The sequence below is a fragment of the Arachis stenosperma genome, chromosome 7 (assembly GCF_014773155.1).
Source record: "Arachis stenosperma cultivar V10309 chromosome 7, arast.V10309.gnm1.PFL2, whole genome shotgun sequence".
Taxonomy (NCBI): domain Eukaryota; kingdom Viridiplantae; phylum Streptophyta; class Magnoliopsida; order Fabales; family Fabaceae; genus Arachis; species Arachis stenosperma.
The window spans coordinates 73,736,474-73,741,942 of record NC_080383.1 but is presented as its reverse complement, the minus strand read 5'-3'; the positions used below and the strand labels follow the sequence as shown (position 1 = coordinate 73,741,942).

Here is a 5,469-nt window from a genome sequence, read left to right as displayed (position 1 = left end):
GTTAAACGCCCAACAGCTAACCTTACTGGCGTTTAAACGCCAGTAAGTGCGTCCTCCAGGGTGTGCTGTTTTTCTTCCTGTTTTTCATTCTGTTTTTGCTTTTTTCATTGATTTTGTGACTTCTCATGATCATCAACCTACAAAAGACATAAAATAACAAAAGAAAATAGTTAATTATAAAGCATTGGGTTGCCTCCCAACAAGCGCTTCTTTAACGTCTTTAGCTTGACAGAGGACTCTCATGGAGCCTCACAGATACTCAGAGCCATGTTGGAACCTCCCAACACCAAACTTAGAGTTTGAATGTGGGGGTTCAACACCAAACTTAGAGTTTGGTTGTGGCCTCCCAACACCAAACTTAGAGTTTGACTGTGGGGGCTCTGTTTGGCTTTGCTTTGAGAGAAGCTCTTCATGCTTCTTTTCCATGGTGATAGAGGGATATCCTTGGGCCTTAAACACCAAAGATTCTTCATTCACTTGAATGATTAACTCTCCTCTATCAACATCAATCACAGCCTTTGTTGTGGCTAGGAAGGGTCTGCCAAGGATGATGGATTCATCCATGCACTTCCCAGTCTCTAGGACTATGAAATCAGTAGGGATGTAATGGTCTTCAACTTTAACCAGAACATTTTCTACAAGTCCATAGGCTTGTTTTCTTGAGTTGTCTGCCATCTCTAATGAGATTCTTGCAGCTAGCACCTCAAAGATCCCTAGCTTCTCCATTACAGAGAGAGGCATGAGGTTTACACTTGACCCTAAGTCACACAAGGCCTTCTTGAAGGTCAAGGTGCCTATGGCACAAGGTATTGAAAACTTCCCAGGATCCTGCCTCTTTTGAGGCAGTCTCTGCCTAGACAAGTCATCTAGTTCTTTGGTGAGCAAAGGAGATTCATTCTCCCAAGTCTCATTTCCAAATAACTTGTCATTTAGCTTCATGATTGCTCCAAGGTATTTAGCAACTTGCTCTTCAGTGACATACTCATCCTCTTCAGAGGAAGAATACTCATCAGAGCTCATGAATGGCAGAAGTAACTCCAATGGAATCTCTATGGTCTCATTTTGAGCCTCAGATTCCCATGGTTCCTCATTGGGGAACTCAATGGAGGCCAGTGGACGTCCAGTGAGGTCCTCCTCAGTGGCGTTCACTGCCTCTTCTTCCTCCCAGAATTCGGTCATGTTGATGGCTTTGCACTCTCCTTTTGGATTGTCTTCTGTGTTGCTTGGGAGAGTGCTAGGAGGGAGTTCAGTAACTCTCTTGCTCAGCTGACCCACTTGTCCTTCCAAATTTCTGATGGAGGACCTTGTTTCAGTCATGAAACTTTGAGTGGTTTTGATTAGATCAGAGACCATGGTTGCTAAGTCAGAGGTATTCTGCTTAGAACTCTCTGTCTGTTGCTGAGAAGATGATGAAAAAGGCTTGCCATTGCTAAACCTGTTTCTTTCACCATTATTGTTATTGAAACCTTGTTGAGGTCTCTCTTGATTCTTCCATGAGAAATTTGGGTGATTTCTCCATGAAGAATTATAGGTGTTTCCATAGGGTTCTCCTAGGTAATTCACCTCTTCCATTGAAGGGTTCTCAGGATCATATGCTTCTACTTCAGATGAAGCATCTTTAGTACTGCTTGGTGCATTTTGCATTCCAGACAGACTTTGAGAAATCAAATTGACTTGTTGAGTCAATATTTTGTTCTGAGCCAATATGGCATTCAGAGTATCAATCTCAAGAACTCCTTTCTTCTGACTAGTCCCATTGTTCACAGGATTTCTTTCAGAAGTGTACATGAATTGGTTATTTGCAACCATTTCAATTAGCTCTTGAGCTTCTGTAGGCGTCTTCTTCAAATGAAGAGATCCTCCAGCAGAGCTATCCAGAGAAATCTTGGATAGTTCAGAGAGACCATCATAGAAAATACCTATGATGCTCCATTCAGAAAGCATGTCAGAAGGACACTTTCTGATTAATTGTTTGTATCTTTCCCAAGCTTCATAGAGGGATTCTCCATCCTTCTGTCTGAAGGTTTGAACTTCCACTCTAAGCTTACTCAATTTTTGAGGTGGAAAGAATTTTGCCAAGAAGGCATTGACTAGCTTTTCCCAAGAGTCTAGGCTATCTTTAGGTTGTGAGTCCAACCATATTCTAGCTCTGTCTCTTACAGCAAAAGGGAATAGCATCAGTCTGTAGACCTCAGGGTCAACCCCATTAGTCTTGACTGTGTCACAGATTTGCAAGAATTCAGCTAAAAACTGATGAGGATCTTCCATTGGAAGTCCATGGAACTTGCAATTCTGTTGCATTAGAGAAACTAATTGAGGCTTAAGCTCAAAGTTGTTTGCTCCAATGGCAGGGATAGAGATGCTTCTCCCATAGAAGTCGGGAGTAGGTGCAGTAAAGTCACCCAGCACCTTCCTTGCATTGTTTGCATTGTTGTTGTTTTCGGCTGCCATGTGTTCTTCTTCTTTGAAGAATTCGGTCAGGTCCTCTAAAGAGAGTTGTGCTTTGGCTTCTCTTAGCTTTCTCTTCAATGGTCCTTTCAGGTTCAGGATCAGGCTCAACAAGAATGCTTTTGTCTTTGCTCCTGCTCATAAGAAAGAGAAGGGAACAAGAAAATGTGGAATCCTCTATGTCACAGTATAGAGATTCCTTGAAGTGTCAGAGGAAAAGAAGAGTAGAAGACAGAAGTAGAAAATTCGAACTTATCAAAGGAGATGGAGTTCGAATTTTGCATTAAGGGATAGTGTTAGTCCATAAATAGAAGGATGTGAGGAGAAGGGAAGTAATTTTCGAAAATTAAGTGAGAGATTTTGAAAATATTTTTGAAAAACATTACTTAATTTTCGAAAATGAGAGTGGGAAAGAAATAAGATGATTTTTGAAAAAGATTTTGAAATTAGAAATCAAAAAGATTTGATTGAAAACTATTTTGAAAAAGATGAGGTTAAGAAGATATGATTGATTTTAAAAAATATGTGATTGAAAAGATATGATTTGAAAATAATTTTAAAAAAGATTTGATTTTAGAAAAAAAATTATTAACTTGGTTATCAAGAAAAGATATGATTCAAACATTAAACCTTTCTCAACAGAAAAGGCAACATACTTGAAATGTTGAATCAAATCATTAATTGATAGTAAGTATCTTTGAAAAAGGAAGGGAATTGATTTTGAAAACATTTGATTGAAAAGATATGATTTGAAAAAGATTGATTTGAAAAACTTTGAAAACTTGAAAAAAAAATTTGATTTGAAAACAAAATTCTCCCCCTTGTGCCATCCTGGCGTTAAACGCCCAGAATGGTGCACATTCTGGCGTTTAACGCCCAAAACCATACCCTTTTGGGCGTTAAATGCCCAACCAGGTACCCTGGCTGGTGTTTAAACGCCAGTCTGTCCTTCTTCACTGGGCGTTTTGAACGCCCAGCTTTTTCTGTGCAATTCCTCTGCTATATGTTCTGAATCTTCAATTCTCTGTATTATTGACTTGAAAAGACACAAATTAAAAATATTTTTGGATTTTTAATGATAAAGAATAATCAAAATGCAACTAAAATCAAATAACAATGCATGCAAGACACCAAACTTAGCAGTTTGTATACCACTGACACTAACAATATGAGAATGCATATGAGACACACAAAATACTTCAAGTCAATAGAATTCAAAGATTAGAGCAAGTAAATCATCAAGAACATCTTGAAGATCACTAAGACACATAACAATGCATGCAATTGACACCAAACTTAAGATGAGACTAGTGTCTCATACAAGAAACATAAAATATTTTTGGTTTTTATAAAATTTTTTTAATTTTTTGTGTTTTTCGAAAATTAAGTGGAAAAAGATATCAAAATTCTTAATGAGAATTCCAGGAATCAGTGCAATGCTAGTCTAAGACTCCGGTCCAGGAATTAGACATGGCTTCACAGCCAGCCAAGCTTTCAAAGAAAGCTTCGGTCCAAAACACTAGACATGGCCAGAGGCCAGCCAAGCCTTAGCAGATCATTGCTCCAAAAGCAAGATTGATAAAAATCAACAAGCTCTTGTGATGATAAGTTGAAACCTCGGTCCAATAAGATTAGACATGGCTTCTCAGCCAGCCAGACTTCAACAAATCATCATGAAACTCTAGAATTTATCTTCAAGAATTTCGAAAAAAAAATACCTAATCTAAGCAACAAGATGAACCTTCAGTTGTCCAAACTGAACAATCCCGGCATTGTTACCAAAAGCTTGCTCAAAACTTGAACAATCCCCGGCAACGGCGCCAAAAACTTGGTGCGCGAAATTGTGAACAATACTTTTCACAACTCTTATAATCCCCGGTCATGAACTCCAAGAGCTTGGTAGCTCAATTCCATGGCATTACACAACTTCGCACAACTAACCAGCAAGTGCACTGGGTCGTCCAAGTAATACCTTACGTGAGTAAGGGTCGATCCCACGGAGATTGTTAGTATTGAAGCAAGCTATGGTCATCTTGCAAATCTTAGTCAGGCAGACTCAAATGGATATGGTGATGAACGAAAATAGCATAAAAGATAAAGATAGAGATACTTATGTAATCCATTGGTAGGAACTTCAGATAAGCGTATGAAGATGCCTTCCCTTCCGTCTCTCTGCTTTCCTACTGTCTTCATCCAATCCTTCTTACTCCTTTCCATGGCAAGCTTGTGTAGGGTTTCACCGTTGTCAATGGCTACCTCCCATCCTCTCAGTGAAAGCGATTGCATATGCCCTGTCACAGCACGCGGAATTCAGCTGTCGGTTCTCGGTCAGGCCGGAATAATATCCATTGATACTTTTGCGTCTGTCACTAACGCCCCGCCTGCTAGGAGTTTGAAGCACGTCACAGTCATTCAATCATTGAATCCTACTCAGAATACCACAGACAAGGTTAGACCTTCCGGATTCTCTTGAATGCTGCCATCAGTTCTCGCCTATACCACGAAGACTCTGATCTCACGGAATGGTTGGCTCGTTTGTCAGGCGAGCACTCGGTTGTCAGGCGATCAACCATGCATCGTGCAATCAGGAATCCAAGAGATATTCACTAGAGCCTTGGTTGCTTGTAGAACAAAAGTGGTTGTCAGTCACTTTGTTCATAAGTGAGAATGATGATGAGTGTTACGGATCATCACATTCATCAAGTTGAAGAACAAGTGATATCTTAGAACAAGAACAAGCGGAATTGAATGGAAGAACAATAGTAATTGCATTAATACTCGAGGTACAGCAGAGCTCCAACACCTTAATCTATGGTGTGTAGAAACTCCACCATTGAAAATACATAAGAACAAGGTCTAGGCATGGCCGTGAGGCCAGCCTCCCAGTGATCAAAAGATTCAAAGATCTCCCGATATATCAATACAATAGTAAAAAGGTCCTACTTATAGAAAACTAGTAGCCTAGGGTGTACAGAGATGAGTAAATGACATAAAAATCCACTTTCGGGCCCACTTGATGTG

The 5,469-nt window shown here is 39.7% G+C and overlaps 1 non-coding gene across 1 annotated transcript; it reads left to right on the top strand.

The window, feature by feature from the left end:
• The first annotated feature begins 1,938 nt into the window (after positions 1 to 1,938).
• On the top strand, positions 1,939 to 2,046 carry LOC130943069 (small nucleolar RNA R71). Its single transcript, XR_009071605.1, has one exon. It is a non-coding gene; the product is annotated as a small nucleolar RNA R71 (small nucleolar RNA).
• The last annotated feature ends 3,423 nt before the right edge of the window (positions 2,047 to 5,469 follow it).